Raw genomic sequence first — 21,195 nt, 5'->3', positions numbered from 1 at the left:
CAAGCCTTCCATCTGTCCCTATGCTGGGCAAGATCAATCCAATCTTTCCCATCCTTATCGATTCCCTTTAGGTCCATCTCAATGTTATCCCTCCATCTTGGCCTCTCTACTGGTCTTTTACCATCAGGCTTCCCAACAAGAATCCCGTAAGCTATTATTTCCTCTCCCATTCGTACTACATGGGCCTGCCCAAGTCTCCTTCATTTAATCATTCTAATAATAGCTGCAGATGAATTCATATTATTTAGTTCTAGATTATGTAACCTTTTTATACAGAGCATTCCCTGACATTCGCTAAGAGACTCGGCGGCAAGCAGCCCGGCGTCAGAGCTTGCCTTTCTCGGTGAACGGGGTCCGCGACAGCCGCACGCTACAGTCTGTTTTTTTTTCGCTCCCCCTGCCTTCGCTCTCTTTCCCTTCCTGCTGACGTTGCAGACTGACGCCAGTATAATCCTCGCTCGGAAGTTGTGTTGTGTCGTGTCCGTGTGTTGAAGATTGTGGCTTAATATGGCACCACAAAAGTTTACATTACAACAAAGGATTTATCTTGTCGAGTGTTACTTCGAAAGAGGAATTGTGGAGAAGTGCGACGACGTTTTGCAACGAAATTTCCTAATGTTCCCGTTCTACATAGGACCACTATATTAAACCTCGTAAAAAAGTTTAGAGTAACAGGTTCAGTTCTGAATAAAAAGTAAAGTATACAAAGACTATCCGCACACTATCCGTGAGTTAAAAGAGAGTATTGTACGAGAAATCGGGAGAATTACAGTAGACAAAGTTGCACGTGTAAATGCCAATTTCCTTCGGATATGCCAGGAATGTGTTGCAGCAGAGGGACATCATTTTCAACAGCTTCTTTAATTTTAATAGCCGACTCTAGCGACTGTCGCGGACCCCGTTCACCGGGAAAGACAAGCACTGATGCCGGGCCGCTTTCCGCCGAGTCTCGTAGCGAATGCCAGGGAATGCTCTGTATTAGGTACACTTAGCACTTGATATATTGTGGAAACACTACATGCAGCAATAAGGACAAAATCGGTAGCTACAATGGTTTTTTAAGGTTTTCCATGCTGCAGCATGTAACGACCGCCATGTTAGGCAGATTTCAGTTGTATATTGGCATTTATTTTATTCGTATACTTTCAAGTTAAGAACTTGGATTAAATTATGTGTACTTAATTGTTTTTATAATTCATGTATATAATTACGTTTTACCTTATGTTATAATATTATTCGCGTATTTTTGCAACATTTATTCAGAATTTATAGGCTAATAATTATCCCAAATAATATATACAACGTTTTCATTGTTTTTCAAGCACAAGTTAAATACATCTCTTCTTAATATCGATTTTTGTTCAACAATGTACAAGATTGAAGTAATTTATCTTCGTTATAAACTAAATCTTTATTTAATCATTTTTATGTGCAAGGGGAAATATGATTTATTTGATAAAATCAGTTTAGTTATTTCTATATAGTTTAATATTGTGATATTTTAGTAAAGTATTTCTCCCTCGGTTTCAATAAAATATCGTTTTCCTATTGGCTGTTTATGTTAGGAGGGGGGGAACCACGCTTCGTGTCCTTGGCGATGTAAAAACTTCCACGTTTGCATTTTTAATTGTTGCCAACCTGAACTTTAGCTTACTATCGCTAATTAACATTGATGTGTTATATAAATTATCAGTTTTTCTTGTGCTATTTTGTGTTATGAGTTTGTATTGTAAGTTAGAACAATCTGTTATGCTGCGCCTCGCGCTTGAGGTATCAGTTGAGGTATTGCTATTAACTGTGAAGGCGGTGCGCGGACTCTCGTGTTAAATAAATTGCTTATCACTGCCTGCGAGCGTGCATGACCCAATAAATTATAACTTTTAACTTGTGCGAATCAGTATGTACGCGCGCGATTCGTGATTAAAGATTTTGGACATTTTAATTATAAAGTATTTGAAATTTTATTTACTGTCACGTGTCGTAATTCGGTGGTTTCCTTCCTGGAGGAAGGGTGGATCGTCTTAATCCCGATCCCTGGGTGAGAACTAGTGCTCCCAACTGACCAGCCGGAGCAAGGAGCGGTGTGTTACTAATTCAGATCTCCATACCCTGGAGTTACGAGTGGTGGCACGTTGCAAGCACGACTTCAATATACTCTTACTGTATTTGTACATTAACGTAAGTTGGACACGCATTTAGCGACACATTATACGCATTCAAATAAAATTCCTGTGTGGCGTTCAGTGGTAGACTTTCAATCTCCTGGCTTGAAGTCTCGGCATATATATATATATATATATATATATATATATATATATATATATATATCCTTTGTGATTCTTCCTTCATCAACTTGATCAAATCATCATTCTTCCTCGTCGTCATGATTAGTCAAAAGTAGTAGGGAAGGGACGTAAAATACAAAGAAGAACACCACGCTCCGTCAACTTTTACCACGAAGGGTTGTCACAGGTAGCCGTTAGAGGCTAGTTGAACTCTAGAGTCGCTTAATGCAGGAGAAGGTAACTCATCCCGGTAATCGAACCCAGGTCTCCCGCGTGGCAGTGAGACGCCTACCGTCTAGATCACCCTGTCACCTGTGGAACATTTAATATACCTGGGAAATGTTATATCCTGAGAATAAGGTGCAAAATACACCAGCAAACTACAATAGCCAGGATGCTCAAGTAACACTTCAGTATCCACTTTATGACAAACAAGGATAGACATTGAGGCCTCCCCGATGGGGCAGTGGTAGCGTCGTCACCTTGTAATCAAGGGGTCCTGGTTTCGATACCCGGTAGAGGCTCATAGTGGTTCTGATCCCACTTAAAACTGTATATCCAGTCCCGATTAGCCTTACTGTGCATAAAGTGGACTTAAAACACCATTTCAATCAATCAAGAATAGACATTTTAAAAACGTCTATTAAATGTAAATAATTATAATTATTGAAGAAAGTATAATTAAAGTAGAAACGTAGAAGCTGTGTGTTGATGAACATATGAGACACTTGGTATAGAGCTGATGCAACAGCTAGTAAATAAAAAATGAATGAGGAAATGGATGTCTTGGAAGGATGAAGAAAATGGACAGACCTGAACGAAAATATCGTTACCAGCAGGGTTGCCTAACCTGCTCAACAGATGTCCTAACAGGGTGAAGCACTTTCACCCAAACAGGAACAACATGGTTTCGAAAAAGGACCTCCCCTAATAATCTTGAAGCTCAAGCAGGAAATTCGAAGCTAGAAGTCTACCTACACTGGTTCTTTTCCGGAGGATGTTCAACCGCTCTTCAGAACAAGAGCGTACGATTATATCCCTCCCGCCCGCTGATCCTCCCAATTCATCCCCAAGAACCGTTTCTTTTCCCCCCACTCCTGGATATTGCATCCCTCTCACACATAACCCCTTTCATCCGACACTGCTCCTTCCAAATGTTTCCGCCCTCCTATCAAATCCAATTTTCTTCTTACTAAACGCGACTTAAGAGCTCTCGCAGATTTCAAGTCGATTGGTGAACAGAAATCTTCAATACGAGTAGTTTTTTCCATCCCCTCCCCTCCATCCCCGTCGTCTTCCGAGAGTTCTCAGGAGAGAGAGAGAGAGAGTGAATGGAGTCTGAAGAAGATAGAGAGGAGATAGGAGAATTGAATTTCGCTTAAGAAATTGTTAAGTTAGCACAAGAACAAATTGTTTCTGCAGGAGGTAAATTGCTCCGGTGGTTTTCCTCTTGCCCCTTCCCTGGAAAACTTCCCGAGACTTTTGCTAATCTTTCTCTGCGCTCGTAATCTGCAGGAACAAAAAGGCACGCCTTGAGAACACAATGGGACTCTCCTGGATGGGGGAACGGAACGTCCTTTCACCTGAGATTAGTGGGAGATGTTTTGGGCTGTGACACATCCTTACTTTATCATTGTAGTTTTCTTGATTTATCTGCAATTCCCTTTTCTCTATTCAACACAGCCAGTTAGCTACCATCCTCAGTGGTGTCCTGAGTTCCGCTCGATTGGATGTTCATCTGTACCTATCCTATTACTTCATTACTCAGTCTTATTCATTCATTACTTCTTTGAATTTCTCCATTTAAACCTGTTTATTTCTAACGTTAATTTCTATGAAGGTTTTGGAATTTACATCGTTACCAATTCTTGGCATGCCAATGCGGTTTCTTGTTTCTTTTTTTCCTTCAGTTACTGTTTCTATGATTCACTTTTGTCTGAGGATATTGCCTACATCATAACCATCCTACAATTTTCCCTGAACAATCGCTAACCGAACTGTGGATTCCACAGGCTTTTCTTGCTATGTGCCCGTCTCAGAACACCTTCGTATGTTACTAATCTGCCCATTTGATTTTCAACATTCTACGATAGCACCACACTGACTGAGTATGAGCAAGAAGTTACATATCAAGCAAACGTTCCGGATTATAACCTAAAATTTCAATGTCGAGAAAACTTTGACGGAGTTTGAGCTAGAAGTTCAATGTCGAGCAAACTTTGACGGAGTATGTGAGAGACGTTCAATGTCGAGTAAACTTTGACGGAGTATGAGAGAGAATTTCAATGTCGAGCAAACTTTGACGGAGTATGAGAGAGAAGTTCAATGTCGAGCAAACTTTGACGGAGTATGAGCTAGAAGTTCAATGTCGAGCAAACTTTGACGGAGTATGAGAGAGAAGTTCAATGTCGAGTAAAGTTTGACGGAGTATGAGCTACAACCTTAGTGACAATGAAGTTCGACCAGTCACAAATATAGGAGTGCGTTGTGAAAGAAGGAGAACACATGCATATGCTGAACATATTTTATTCAGCAGGCTACATGGAACAAAGGAAAACATAAATTTCCGCTGCAACGCAGCAATGTATGGTGTCCACACAAAATAAAACATTTTCGTCCATCTACACGTGACATTGAAGTTCGACCACTGTTAGAGGGGATCCTGTTTACCATGGTGTGACGCCGGCCCGTCGGCGAATAACTGTGGCAATGCGTCAGGGCATGCTGCGGACGAGTCGTTCAAGGTATTCCACATCGATGCGGTGCAATTCCTCCTGCAGGCAGGCGATAAGAGCAGCCACTGTCGTGGGTCCCTTCTGTTGCACACGTCGCTTAAGAACACGCCACACATTCTCAATGGGCGAGAGGTCGGGACTCGATAGTGGCCATGGCAGAGTTCGCACGTGATGGCGAGTCAACCATTCTCTTGTCAGCCGCGCTGTATGAGGCCTGGCATTGTCGTGTTGAAAGATGAGACGCCGCCTGTGGAACAGGTGCCTTCGCACTGTGGGAAGATGCCGCTCCAGTATGCGTGTATAGGCGTGTGCATTCACAATGCCCTCACAGCCGTGTAGTGGGCCAACCCCAGATGCCGTCATGCATCCCCATACCATCACTGACGCAGGTTTCTGTACCCGACGTGCATAACATTTTGCTTCATTCTGTTCCTCCTTCCGACAAATGACTGTTTTCCGTATTTTCCCGTACACAACATTGAAATTGGATTCGTCCGTCCACAAAACCCTGTTCCACTGCCGAAATGTCCATCCCCGGTACATTCGTGCCCACCGTATCGATTGCCTTTGTTCAACATGGAAAGGAATGGTTTACGTTTCGCGTTGTACGCTCGGTAACCGCATCGCTGTAGGTAACGGCGAATGGTTCTGGTTGACACTTCAATGTGAAAACATTGTCGAGTCCATAGTCGTAATTCGGCCACAGAAACATGATTTTTGGTCTGGATATAGCGCCTAAATATCCTTAGGTCACGCACGCTCAGTAGGCGTTTTCGACCGGGGGCCTTACCTGGCTCTGTAGTACTCGTATTTTGGTGGTGTTTGATGATGCAGTGGACGGTTGACTTGGGTAAGTTCAGTTGGCGCCCTATTTCCCGTTCACTGAGTCAATCCCGTTGCAACTCCACCACTCTTCTCCTCACGGTGTTGTCAATTGGTTTGCCCCTGGCCATGGTGATGATGCACTGCGGTTCTTCGGTGCACAGTACGTGCTTATATACGGCGGACTCCCTTATCGTGTCCGTGACGTCATGCTTCCGTCGAATGCGCCACTATCTTGAATATCCCGTATGGGTCTGGTGCCTGGTCGAAGTGCAATGTCACGCGTATAGTTTCCCGTTTTCGATCTTTACGTGACCTTGGGTGCAACATGCTGGGATCACGATTCTTACCTGCTCACACGCCTCCTCTTACACAAATGCATCACTTCTGCGGGTCACCCATTCCACCGCCAATGCCTCTGTGCATTTAATCACGTATTCCTTTCTGGTCGAACTTCATTGTCACCAAGGTTGTAGAAGTTCAATTCGAGTAAACGTTGACGGAGTATGAGCTAGAAGTTCAATGTTGAGCAAACGATCATATAGAATGACCTAGAAGTTAAATACAAACAATAGCTCTGTATCAGTGATGAGAAACTTTACTCTTCCAGTATTTTCAGCTTCAGACACAGTAAACGTTTCGGACAGTGTGCTGCTCTTCAGACAAATACCTTCAGAAGCCTCTTCCTACTATCTACATCTACGTTCTTTTCTGTAGGTTAATAATGATTGTTCTCTTTCAGAAAAAAAGCTCTTCTTTGCCTCAGTTATCCTACTTGTGACCATATGCATGTATCATCTGCATAATGGTATGTCAAGATATGAACTGCTGTTGTTGCGGGAGTTTACTGAGTGCGTGCCATACGCAGAAGGGACAGGGAAAGCTTTTTTTGCCTAAAGTTTCAGATGCTGAGAACAAGATTGCGTCCTCGCGTATGTGGGGGAGGGGCGGGGAGGTTTATGTGACGTTCCAAATTGCGACGCTCTGTTTGCGAAACTAATTCGTTACCATCTCTTTTTCACGTGACCCGTCCTGCTCCGACATCCATTATGCGTCGTGTGCGAGCAAGCTCTGCAACGCACTTATCACCAGGTCCTGAAGTTCCCCTTCCCCTATCTCCCCTTTACTGTCCGTACGTTATTAATGTGCCGAGATAATTTCGTCACGGGGGGCTTCGCTTAGTTGAAAAGAGGGGTTATCGTGCAACGGCTGGGGTTTTTAAAAAAATAGAAAAAAATATCTCCTTGTTTGCTTCGAGGAACACGGAGAGAGTTGTTTATCATATGGACCTATGCCAGAAGTCCTGAGTTCATATTCCTGACTATCGGAAACATATCTACGATGGAAAGTGCGTGAATTCCCCAGCGAGGAAAGGAAGGACAATCTGTTAATGCTGTGTTGGAGCTGTGAAAAGGGGGAGGATATGAAGGGGGCCTGCAACTACTATTTCACTCAGTATTTTTTAAAAGAATGGCTTGAATGGGAGTTAGACTTTATTTTAGTAACCAATCCTGCCATGTTATCCTGCATTCATCCGTTGAGAACAATCGTTTTTAAACTTTTAAACGCGTTAAATCTCGCTAATTAGCTAGAACCAAGAGGAAGAATGACATTCAAAATTTTGAACACACGATGTCTCGTACATTGAAACATTCAGACTTGAAACGTTTGCTTCCTCTTTTTATTGATAAATCGAAAAATAATACACATAAATCTTCAGTTGTTATCAGACTATGCACAAATTATAATACAATTGTTCAAATGGGAATTAAAGTACACTTCGCTCTTCCTTTTATAACATATAGTTCAATAATAAAAATAAATATATTGATTGTATTAAAATTATTCAGTGTTTAGTGAAGCTGTGTTTGTATTATATTATTTTTATCGATACTATGTATTTTCAGTCATGCTTCATTTACTCTCATATGGATTTGATATTTGTACAATTTGTGTAATTAATCTTAGTGTTCATCGACTATGTGCGATGTATTATATGTTTGTATTCGAATGTATTTAGCAATACTCTGTTGTGTTTGTCTTTTGATCTGTAACTTTGTATAACATACCTACTGCCTTTTCTATTCTCTATTTTCTATATTTTTTCTTTGTATTTTGTAATTTTGTAATTCTGTAGTTCTGTAATTTTTAAAATGTATATTTATTCTATATTATAAATGTTTTAATATGATCCTTTATTAGTAGCTCTCCACTTTCCTCACGATGGTAGGTGCGGGTAGTCTCACAGTATCTTCTATATATATAAAAATGGATATATCTGTGTGGGTGTGGGTGTGTATGTATGTTTGTTACGGCATAACTCTCGAACGCCTGGAGCAATTTCAACCAAGCTTGGTACACGTATTACTTGTAATCTGGAAATAAATACTGTTGGGGTAAGACACCCCTGGCACTTGTAGGGGTGGGGTGGGAAGGGGTGACAAGTAAAAATAATCGAAAACGTCCGATATTAAATTCCGCGCAAACAGACATCCGTGAGACTATGCAATCCCACACAACGATAGTGTTTCTTGGGTTGTCTAACATTCAGGCTGATATGACTTTGTGTTGCGAAAACGCCCGATATTAGTGTGCAATCCATAGTTTTCGGAGTCGTTCCCAATGCCGTTCAATTCCAAGTTCACCACCTTTCGACATGGGGGTGAGAAGAGGTGAAAAATAGAATGCCACAAATGACCTAGATTAGTGTCGGATCCATAGTTTTCGGAGTCGCTAAGATAATTGGTGACATTCACGATCACATGTAAAATTACTTACATTTTACACTATAGTTAGAATTCATTATTTTCCTGTCTAATAGAAGATTGGGATAAATAAATACCCTGGCAACGCCTGGTAATCAGCTAGTACTTCATAAAAAGTGGCTATTGGAATTCACCACCTTTTAGAAATCTACTACAGTAAGTGGGTATTGGAATTCACTACTTTTTAGAAATCTACTACAGTAAGTGGCTATTGGAATTTACCACTTTTTAGAAATCTACTACAGTAAGTGGATATTGGAATTTACTATCTACGTATTTGTTACAATTTTTGCTTTGTATTTGGTGGATAGTATAATTAATGCAGATTTTTATTACTACATTTTACTACAAATAAAATTGTGTATTTTTCTATATTTGTTGTGATTTTTTAAAAATATAATAATTCTTTGTTAACCATTTGCCATTTTCACTTACATGTGAAGTGAATATTCTAAAAACTTTGTTGAGTGGGATGGATTCTAAGTGTGGTGTTCAGCTAAAATATAGAGACCTTCTTACACACATGTTTAAATATGTGAATTGCTCTTATGGTTTTCGTTTGGAATATTTTGGTTCAAAATTTTAATTTTCAGAAAGTTAGGAAATTTTGATTTTACGAAATTGTAGACACCCTGATAATAGCTTTTCATCTTGAAGGAATCCTTTAATCTAGAGGGGCACAAACGTTTTTCATTTAGACGATAGCATATGCTAATATTTCACCCTGAATTCAAAAAAGACGTGAAAACGACTCTATAACTTTTCGTGAAGCCATTGCAGGTTGGAAAAATAGCAACCAATCAGAGATGGAGTACCGCGTCCTACTTGGAAAGCTTTCGAGACTCGTGACAGATGGCAGCAGTGAAAATGTTGTACGTTCTGATATATGGGGGGATCGGGATTTGAGGAGTCTTGTTCTACACGATCCGTGCCTACCCATCTCCCGCGAATTAATTAGCCAATCCTTGACTCATATGCAAAAGACGCTCCAAACGCAGGGTAAACATGTACCTTGGCGAACTGACCTAGAATATTCGTACACACATTGCAATTTGTTTTTAGAAACAGACGCACTGCGCTGCGAAGAAGCTCCATAAGCATGTAATTTTTCCGCGTCCTGCGGGAACTATTAAATATTTACCGAACTCAACTGCAGGTTACTCTTTCAACAACAAACACAGGGCATTGTTAGCTTAGCGAGCGGAAGTTGCAGACTCGCTCTCCTTGCATCCTCGTGCCCGGTCCATTTATCAAAATTCATGACGTTTCGTTGCCGATTGAAACTTCTGGGTACTTTGGCACTCAGGACATGTCAAAAGGCACATGTGCAAGGCGCTGTGTGAGCAAATATATTGATCTTGTTGACGCTAGCTCGAAATTATTTCCAGAGGACCTAGTTTGAAGCCGTCTCTGTTTATTCAAATTAATGACATATCGGGGATACCGGGAGGTCTCCATAGCGCATCAGTTCACTAAGGGCCAGGGCTTCCTAGAGCGGGTTCGATACCCGGTAGAGGCCCATGGCAAAGTTATTAGATCCAACTTTAAACTGTAGGTCCAGTCTCGATTAACCTATCTGTGCATAAAGTGGACTCAAAACAACAACAAATCATTTATTGAGTCCCATCGCCGCTGTTTTCTGGATTTTGAGACCGGAATCCGTTAGGTCAGCGGAATCGAACCCGGGACAGTTCGCACCAAAGGCAATAGCACTAATAATTTGGCTACGCAGGAACTCAGGTGTACCATAAAAACTTATAATTTTCTATATGTCACTATGGTACGTATTGTCTTTAGAATACGAATTTTTCGACGCCAGGGGTCCCGGGTTCGAATCCTGACCTGGGCATGGATATTTGTGAGTGTCCTTTCATCAATTTCATCATATCATTAGCCAAAAAGTGGCATAAAAAGCGAAGTAAAATGAAGCAAGTCAATCGATACGAATTTTTAGGTTGTACCTACCACATAGTGCTTAGATGTTACCACTAAATTTAAACATATCGTTAAACACCCATATATTCTATTAAAACAGAAAGCCAAGAATCGAGAGATATTGTCTATCAGAATCCCAGACAGGAAACAGACACTAGGAATTCAAGGATTGCTGAGTAAAGAAGTTTCATCAATCTTGATGGGTGACTCTGCGTAATGAACAGATTCAAGGAAGTAAACAAGTACATCATGGCAGCAATCCTTGGAGGATAAATAATGTGGATTCTGATAGTTAGGGTCATTCAGTTATTCCGTCAGTTACAGGTTATTGGTTAGACCGTCAAGAGAGAACGAAAGTCTTTAGACCAGAGGGACAGAGCTGTGTTTGTAACCTCTGTGGACAGTCACTCTTCACGTCGACACGCTGTTGGAAAAAGTCTATTCTTCGAACCAACGTCTACTGAGAAAATCTGCTCCTAGTTGAAAGAGAGAACTTTCCATTCACCATGCTGAAACAATCTTAGGAAGACTAAAATCCAATTTGTGTGCATTTTCTATTCATTTGCTATGTCATGCTATTCATTCTCTGCCTCTCGCAAGAGTTAAGGACGCCAAGCGAGTATGAATGATGAAATGAGCTATCGCCAGACATGAATAGAAAATAAAAGAATATGTACTTTTTACCTATTCAGTGATAAATATTTGAACAATCCAAAAGGTAACGTCTACTGTTTTCACGCTCCCGCCCATTCTACCACCTGGAACATCTCTCCCACACTTCTTGTCCTCCTTCCACAAATTGTAGTACTTAAACCCTTGAACCTTCATTATGGGTCACCCTTGAGACCCTTGACCAGCACCAACATCCTGAACTTATGTATAATTTGATATTTACGAGTCGGAGTCCTCATGATGGACTGAATAAAACTCATTGCCTCAACGAACACGATATGACGAAATCGAATCGAGATCCTTCCGGCCTCAGTATTTGTTCGTTTGCGGCAGTCTTCTCTGTCCTAACACTGATATTCTTTGCAATTTCTCTCATTTATGCTGTCTGGCTGACGCTCACATAACACGTTCGTGCAGTGTGTGGTTCCATTCTCTCTGCCTCACAAATGTCACGACAGTCCGTCCCTTCATTTTTTTTATTATGAATGCATGAAAATATTTCTTTCCTGCAGTGATGATGCGCTTTAGGTTACAAATTTATGTGTACATATGTTTACATTATCTCGTAGTTTATATGGTTCTAAAAAGTGACTGGTTTACAAGTCCCTTAGCCTGTTACGCAGGCCCATTTTCATGCGCTTCTAGCACTACTTGTCCACCAAGGTTTTGCTCCTCCATGTTGAGGAAGCGTTGACAAAGTATGAGCTAAAAGTCAGTGCCCAGAAAACATTGACGAAGTATCAGCTGTAAGTGAATGTCCAGAAAACATTGACGAAGCATGAGCTACGAGTCTGTCCGGAAAACAATGACGCAGTATGAGCTAGAAGTAAGTGTCTAGAAAACATTGAAGAAGTATGAGCTAGAAGTGAGTGTCTAGAAAACATTGAAGAAGTATGAGCTAGAAGTAATTGTCTAGAAAACATTGAAGAAGTATGAGCTAGAAGTAAGTGTCTAGAAAACATTGAAGAAGTATGAGCTAGAAGTAAGTGTCTAGAAAACATTGAAGAAGTATGAGCTAGAAATCCGTTTCAAGAAAACATTGAAGAAGTATGAGCTAGAAATCCGTGTCAAGAAAACATTGAAGAAGTATGAGCTAGAAATCAGTGTCAAGAAAACATTGAAGACGTATGAGCTAGAAATCAGTGTCAAGAAAACATTGAAGAAGTATGAGCTAGAAATCAGTGTCAAGAAAACATTGAAGAAGTATGAGCTAAAGGTAAGTGTCGAGAAAACATTGAAGAAGTATGAGCTATAAGTCAGTGCCAAGAAAATATTGAAGAAGTATCAGCTGTAAGTGAATGTCCAGAAAACACTGACGAAGCATGAGCTGCGAGTCGGTCCGGAAAACAATGACGCAGTATGAGCTAGAAGTAAGTGTCTAGAAAACAATAACGTAGTATGAGCTAGAAGTAAGTGTCGAGAAAACATTGAAGAAGTTTGAGCTAGAGGTAAGTGTTGAGAAAACATTGAAGAAGTATGAGCTAGAAGTAAGTGTTGAGAAAACATTGAAGAAGATGAGCTAGAAGTAAGTTTTGAGAAAACATTGACGGAGTATGAGCTATAAGTCAGTGCTCAGAAAATATTGACGAAGTATCAGCTGTAAGTGAATGCCCAGAAAACATTGACGAAGCATGAGCTACGAGTCGGTCCGGAAAACAGTGACGCAGTATGAGCTAGAAGTAAGTGTCTAGAAAACAATAACGTTGTATGAGCTAGAAGTAAGTGTCGAGAAATCATTGAAGAAGTATGAACTAGAGGTAAGTGTTGAGAAAACGTTGAAGAAGTATGAGCTAGAAGTAAGTGTTGAGAAAACATTGAAGAAGATGAGCTAGAAGTAAGTTTTGAGAAAACATTGACGGAGTATGAGCTATAAGTCAGTGCTCAGAAAACATTGACGAAGTATCAGCTGTAAGTGAATGTCCAGAAAACATTGACGAAGCATGAGCTACGAGTCTGTCCGGAAAACAATGACGCGGTTTGAGCTAGAAGTAAGTGTCTAGAAAACAATAACGTAGTATGAGCTAGAAGTAAGTGTTGAGAAAACATTGAAGAAGTATGAGCTAGAAGTTCACAATAAACATGTAGAATATATGCTGAATTAATTCTTCTCATAGTTATGTCGCAAATCTTATTGCACTCGTTTCTGAAAGTCACTATCTGTGCTCAAAGGGGGTCGGGGAGTGAGAACAAATTTATTCTCTTTCCAGCAAAATGTTTGGTGTAATACATGTGATTGAGGTAACCAATCAGCTTCAAGTATCGCTTGCTAAGGTGCTATCCGATTGGCTCTCCTAGTGATGCCTTTCCTAGACGAATGTGGTTCTGTTCGAAGACATAAAATGTCTCAAGGAGTGTACGAGACACTATTCCTCTTTTCTACACCTTCCAGTCTGATATGGGTTGAAACGCTTTGGGACTTATCTCTCCTATTTTGTCAACCACATACATTTTATTGCCCTTTGTCGTATATCAGATGCCTTTATATAATTTGTAGGTCCACATTATGTCTACATGAAATATACCTATTGTGTTAAGCGCACATACGGTTTGGAAATGTCAAACGGTTTATTTTGGCCGGAACATCTTCATATATAATTCACCCTCCTAAGCGCTATGTGGAGAGACTTAATGGGGTTACCTTAAAGCTTCCGAAGATCACCGCTGGGGGCTCTGGCATCAAGGGTTAATCTTTAACATGGCATCCGCGCTTTGAGGATCATCTTTGCTAATTAACCTCTTAATCCTTGAACACGAAAATATCGCATTAAATGTTCTTGACAGCACTGACGATCTCCTATACCGAAAGATCAACCTTCTATAAAAAACACATATTTGCAGATACAGCTGACGTACCAAATGCATTCACAAACACAAATCTGTAATGTGGGATTTCTAGAGTTTCCTCAATATTAAAAAAAAGAACGCAGTAGGATTACTACTTCATAATTTAGGACTCGAAATGGGAGGGCAAACTGTCACGAGAGGACACCATGTTTGCATATTTCGTGATTAAACACTTACCGCTAAAATGCTCATGAATTTTAATGTCTAAATGCACGTCTGGAGTTCCACGCAGAGTATTCGTCACTTGTCCGTTCCTTCACGGTGCTTTAACAAGCTCCTAAATTATTATAGGATGCTCTCCTCCTCATGTTTGGAAGTCAAATAAACTTCTCTTATCCGTGAGAATATGGTTGGATCCGTCACATCCCATTTACAAACAAGGTTCTCAGTTTTTTCCTACGCCAGAAATCTCCCAAAACAATTGTAATCTGATTTCCATGTGGTGATCTCCAAGTCGAAACTCCAGTCTGCGTTTCGAGAGGAAATTCTCGATATCTTATTAGAAGTAACAGATGGCAGTGGTCCAGAGCGTCTAACTGCTACGCTCATTCCGGTGTGGATGAGCTCACTTGGGAATTTTCCTAAGCATGGTCCTTCATAGAGTGGCTGTTGTCACGTGCCACTTCCGACGACACATTGAAAATCACAAGGAAGAAATGTTCCCGAAAGCGACGATAGATGGCAGCACGCCATATAAAGAAGAGCAGAGCTCATTGTACAAATTAGGAGCGGAGAAGAGCGATTATATATATTATAGTAAATGAAAAATATATAAAGGAAGAGTATAAAAATTATAGAAGGAGTGAATAAAATGTTGTGTATAGCAAATTAAGATAATTAAGAACATGCTCATATATGAAACAATTAGGAAAGTTATTAAGTTAGCAAATGAATTCAGAAATGTATCTCTTTTTATTTTCTGACGAGGAGAACATCGTCAGTGTTTTGGTTGTTTGTCCCCGGTGGCGCTGTTGTCAAATTAAACGCCCCGAAGCACTTTACGGTTGCGCTCCTTTTTAGTCGCACTGGGCCATTGGCAGCGCTTGTTATTAGCGATCCTGGTTATCCCCCTTTGGTCGTTACATAGGAGGTGGCTCTAGTGTCAGTTTAGTCGACCCTACTCCTTTATATACGTATAGCTTGGTTGCTGGATAATGCCAAAGAAGCGGAGGAAGCGAGCAGGAAAGAGAGTAAAGGAATATGTATTAAAACGAAGAAGACAAGAGGGTGGGGAAACTATCCAACCTCCAGTTATAAGTAATGATAAAGACCCACGGGGAAAGGAAAGAAAACGTATATAAGGTATAAAGAAAAGGAAGCTAGACGACGCAATTGGACTTCTTTTATATAGAAGAAATAATAAAAGAAGAAGAAGATTTTTTATAAAAGAAGAAGAAGCCCTTTCGATAATCAAAGAAGAAGAAGCCCTTTAAAAGAAAAAGAAGCCTTTTGACAATAAAAGAAGAAGAAGTCTTTTCGATAATCAAACAAGAAGAAGCCTTTTAAAAGAAGAAGAAGCCTCTCGACAATAAAATAAGAAGATGCCTTTTCGATAATCAAAGAAGAAGAAGCTTTTTGATGATAAAAGAAGAAGAAGCCTTTTCGATAATCAAGGAAGAAGAAGCCTTTTTCCTATAGAAGAAATAGATACAAGAAAAGAATACCTTTTCGATTATATAAATATATATTTTTTCTCTGTATTTTGTATTGATTATCAGAATATAGATCCGCATTTTACTATATCCTCTTGGCTATAAAACGCTTTTTTTATTTGGAATTCTCGAATAAAGAGCCTATCCCCTGAGATTAAGATATCTGTAGCCGTGGTAAAGAACATTTAAGTACGTATCCCCAAAGGGCGTAGCACTGTTACGACAAACGCAGTCTCTTACTCAATTGTACCTTGGAGGCAAACCGAGAGAAAAGATGGTCTACTATGGCAGAGATCTAGAGTGTGTTGGGTCTTATCTGAGATGAGACTCTGAGGCAGTAAGGTTAACTGGGCGAGTCCAGTTTCAAAATAGAGGTGACGGCTGTAAGTAGAGCGCAGACGAGGAAGCAAGTTTCGTTGAAAAAAAGGGGGCCCTTCTTCCAATTCCAAATGATTTGCTACAAGTTTCAGCAACCAAAATAAAATAATAGACGCAAGAAACAAGCTATAATACCGATACCAAATTGACTTGAAACTTACAACGTAATCCAGGGCATATTTGTACCTACTTTCTCTTTTCACGTTTAGATCCGTCCACCGTCTTCAAAACGAGAAAACTGTGGATAGAATGACTGGCGTACACTGAATTTGTTTTCGGGAGGAACTGGAATTGTAAACGTGGATACTAGCCTACATAGCTGTTTCTAGGGGAGCGGCATACACAATAAAATATTTTCTATGTTTTAGAACTTTCCACTCTCAAATATGGCAGTCGGAGGTAATTTTAAGGGGGATTGCATTTATCACTCTGGTTTTTTCCAGATTTCTTCGCTGTTTTTATTTGAAAATGTCGATTTTCTCAAAATTTCGGAGGGGGCTGTAGCCCCATCAGTCTCCCCTGCATACGTCAGTGGATACAACTATTAACCTATCGAGGTGTAAACTTTACACTCATTTAAAGTAGCAGTGTTACACCGCTGCTATCAAGTGGCAAAATCAATTTTTTAAGAATTAATTCAGATCTTTTAGCTCTGGATATTTGCACTGAACGTGCACAGACATGGCGAGCTGCGTTTTCACTTGCTTCAAGAACGTATTCTGGGAAGTTTGGAGTACTTAAAAAGCATTTAGCTGTGGCACGTAAAATGTTGATTGAATCCAACTCCGTCTCTCTCTCTCTCTCTCTCTCTGAAACCTTTGCTTCGTGGTTGGCAACTCGCATGTTATTCTCTTTCGAGCACGTTTGCTGCTTTGAGTATAAAAGGCAATAGTTGAACGAGATGGTACTTTTTTAATAAAACAGGGAATTAAAAAAGCCACTAGAAGTTTTAAGAGGCATTGAATTTGCACAGAAAACATTTCTCTCTTGTAACAATTTAGCCCATTCACAGCATCAAAATTTCTAAATTTCACTTGAATCCATAATACTTACTTTTTACCCATTGGGTCATTCCACATCACATCAATGGAAAAAACTAAGATTTTGACACCCATAAATTCCGATTTCGATGAAATTTGATATACACCTTTTCGTTATGGTTGAAAGAAAGCCCCTAATTTTTTTCACTCTATCTCAAACTGTTTTCATTTTACAGCACTTTGACATGTCATCAAATCAGTGTTGTCTGTCACTCTTGAGACCCTCGACACAAGATACCCTTGCTTACATTTTATTTATTTTCTCCTTAACCAATCATCAGATCTCTTTGAAATGTTACACAAAGTTCAATTAAATGATGAGGATTTCAGAAAAAAATAAATCAGCACTCAAAAGTTTTTACAAATGCCTATAAAAAGACTAATAATGGATTTGTAGCCTAATTTTTGTGGTGGGAAAACTAGGTTACAAAAATCTGAATTTTCATCATGTGGGTATGATGGAACCAAAAACTTTTGATGTTGAAGATCATTGCAAAGACATGCTCTTTCTCTACAAAAAATAAAACTTTTGGTTTTTTATTCCTTCTAACGAAAATTTTACGATTTTTGGAAATTGTCTAAACTTTGAGGGTCAATCCGTACCAAATGGTCCAGCACTGGTCGCTAGACCATTTTGAAAATTTTTAATTTGTTTATCGTTGTAACCCCTGTACAAGGGTAGTTCAAAACAAGCATTATTTTTCTAAAACTGGACTTCGTTTGAAAATGGTGGCCATTTTTGTTTCATGACTTGCAACATTTTTGGCCTATGCAGACAGTTGCGATAATTATGATAACTCAGCTAAGAAAAATTATAGAAATCTGGGGTAAGAAACATTGTTTTCAATACATTTCAGGCTACATTTTATGTTCCGTATGTTTTTTCACCACATCTAATGCAAATGACTGAAATTTAGGGTCAGAACTGACTGATATTCAATTTGGAAGGGAAATCAATGTATAGGATATATTTTCTTTACTAGGTAAGCAATGAAATATCAGAGCTATATTTTTTTAGAGGAAACATGTACATTCAAAGTTTCAGCGTAACCTGAATAAACATAGCTGCTTCTTTCGGTCTAATCTAAGAATGAAGAACTGATGGTGTAGGTTTATAACAGCGTGAATCTGTCAGTGGCGCTTGATCCTTTGCTGCTAGTGAGGACACGCCTATAAATTGGGAAGAGCATTAATCAAAGCGTAGTTTCATAGGCAACGTGTGTGTCTTCCACTTATCTAGTTCTGTATATCCTAAATGTGTTCGCCTGGAGCGTCCTGATCGCCAGGCCCACGTTCTCTAACACCACACCACCCTCTACAAAGGACGCATCTCCTTTAGTCTTTGGAACTGAACTCGTGGATCGAGAACAGATCATTTGTAAGTCTCCGCCCCCAAACGCTTCTTCTTCCGGAATGAAATTGAAGGATATTGTAGTCGTCATTAAGGAAAATCCAAAATTAATTTTCAGCTTTAATTGGATACTTTTTTTCTCTCCTCTCATCCCGCTTTTCCTACTGTCCTCGTGTTGAGCCATCCGATTGGCCAGTGTCAGAGCGATGAAACCGCTGAGTAATTCTTTTCAAACTCCCTTTCTGTGTAACAACCAAGAGGAAAGCGAGAGAGAGAGAGAAAAAGAGATGGGAAGTTGGTTGGAAATTCCGCGCGAGGAGGGAAAAAAAATTGCGATCGCGCGCGAAAGACAAGAGAAAGAGGAAAACCGCAACAATTCCAATACCTTTTTGTGTTCAAAAAATCAAAGGGGGGTAGGGAGATTGCGAGAAAAAAAATATTCCACACATTCAAACAATCTGTTTGGTAGAAACCCTCTTTTGTGTGAAAATTGGAAACTTTTATCTCATTGACGATGCAGGCTCTGGACTCAACGCTCTATAAACCTTGAAAGCAAACATTAATAATGTTGTTTGAGAAACAAATTTCTGTTATATTTCCCTATGTAAGGTAAGCGTGTTGGGATATCAGTACCTTTATGTCTGCTATATTCAGCTTCAGTAAATGTATTTTTAGGTCAGTAATAAGCAAAAAGTTGAAATCAAAGCTTAAAGCAGCAGCGTTGTCCGTCATTGTTGAAAAATAGAAGATGCCAGCGTCTGCGTCAGGTTCTGAAGTTAAAATGTGTTCAACCGCAATGCACCTCTTCTAAACTGATCGGCATTTTCAAAGTTGTGGAAAGATTTGTGGATTATAGTAAGGGAGGGAGTTTGTGGGGTCGAAAATTTTGATTGGTTCATTGAATTAGGTATTTTACGTTATTTTCTGCCACTTTTGGATCATCGCGACGGTGAGGATCAGTGGTGATATGATGAAGGAGCACTCGCCAAGAACATCCAATGCCCAGGTCGGGATTCGAAACATTTACCCCTGGCGTCGTAGCACGCTGTTTTAACCACTGCACCACGTAGATCGGCGTGGGGTTGAAAAGGTTCCTAAATGCATGATGTTTACTTATTTACGATTATCAGACTTGGATAAAAACAAACCCCAAAATACGTTTTCCGAAAATGAACATGATTTTTCTTGTTGGCTGTTGTTGAACTTCAGTAAGACCTTATGTGCTTAAAATTGTTGAACATGGTTCTTCCTCGTAGCTGTTGTTTAAAATTAGAGACCACACGTTAAAGTTTGTACGATTCTTCTCCCTTAGATGTTCAAAATTAATGAGATCTCACGTATATAACAGTTCGAACGTGATACTTCTATAAACAAAGGTTCTCCAGTTACCAAAATGATTAATGTTGCTTTAGCGTTTAATGTTTCGAGCGCATGCATTGATCTCATCATCAGGGAATGTTGATTGGATACCAAGTATAAGGTTAGATTCTGCCCTTGTTTGGTTTGCTCTGGATCCCTGTCTTTTATTGGCGGATGTCATGGTAATATTTCATCCTATTATAACACCTTTAAGCCTTGTTTCTATGATATGAAAAACTCAATATGCTGACCAAGGCAGAAATTTATTTTATTATAAAACATAAACTAAACGTAACGTTTCAACCTTCTAGCAAGGTCTTCTTCAGACTCTGCACCAAGTACAAATGTAACAAGGTACAAAACAGGACGATATATATACACAAAAATTACTCCCCTCCAGACTATTAGAAAGTTGTTCTGGAACATTCTAGCAGGTGGTATTCCCTTGTCAACTGTACTTTCACCTGAAAGGCTAAACATATTTTCTTCCATCTAGAATGTGGTTGGATTCTTTATGTAACACTCTTTTTCCTTCATTCTTGTTCCTTCTTCTCTCCTCTTTCTCTCTTGTCCTTTCCACTCTTTCTAACACCTTCTTTCATTCTTTGTTTATCTTCAGTCCTCCATTCCAGTTCATTGTGTTTTCTTCACCTTTCTTCTCTATTTCCTTGGCCTCTTTCCATTTTCTCACTAGCATTCTCTTCTCCCTTCCTATCTGCTTAGCCTCATCCCACTCTGTGTCATGTCCTGTTTCTCTCGTGTGTTTAAATATCGCATTTCTCTCTCTCTTAAATCGTACATCATCCCTATGTTGTTTCAACCTGTCTTTCAGCCTCTCTTTCGTTTCTCCTATGTACACACTCTGACATTCTTTACATTTCACTTCGTAGATAATCTCTTCCTCTTCTCTGTTTTCCTTTTTCTTGTTTGCATTCTTCGCTATTCTTCTTTTTAATTCATCCTGATTGCTGTTGAAACGTAGTGACCTATGAAGTTTGTGTTCATAGGCACATAGAAAATCTTCCTGTTCGGAGTAGATCAGTATCGTCTGCTGCTGCTCCTCTTCTATTTTGTTGTACAATTCTTATTTTTCCTTTCTACTTAGCATCATTCCTTTCTTCATTCTCACGTTATGTGCTGCCTTTCTATAGAGTTTCATTTTTCACTTTGTGACGATTTTTGTTAAATTATATAATTTTATTCTTATTGCTTTAATTTTATATCTTATATTGCTTCTTCCGTGAAGATGCTTTCGTTTTATTTTCACTTTACCCTTCTGCTTTTGGTGTAGTTCTTCTTTTGTGCTCTATGAAACTTCTTATTTCTCCACATCGTTTTGTTCCCTTTTCTAGAGACA

General features: G+C 39.6%; 1 protein-coding gene across 1 annotated transcript in view; it reads left to right on the top strand.

The window, feature by feature from the left end:
* Positions 1 to 21,195, top strand: part of LOC146000150 (adhesion molecule nephrin-like) — a 371,365-nt gene that overhangs the window by 161,503 nt on the left and 188,667 nt on the right. The gene's annotated exons all lie outside the window — the stretch shown is intronic.

The sequence above is a fragment of the Lepisma saccharinum genome, chromosome 16, assembly GCF_977018435.1.
Source record: "Lepisma saccharinum chromosome 16, izLepSacc3.1, whole genome shotgun sequence".
Taxonomy (NCBI): Eukaryota; Metazoa; Arthropoda; class Insecta; order Zygentoma; family Lepismatidae; genus Lepisma; species Lepisma saccharinum.
The sequence above is the reverse complement of the archived record's forward strand: the minus strand, read 5'-3'. Positions and strand labels throughout refer to the sequence as shown.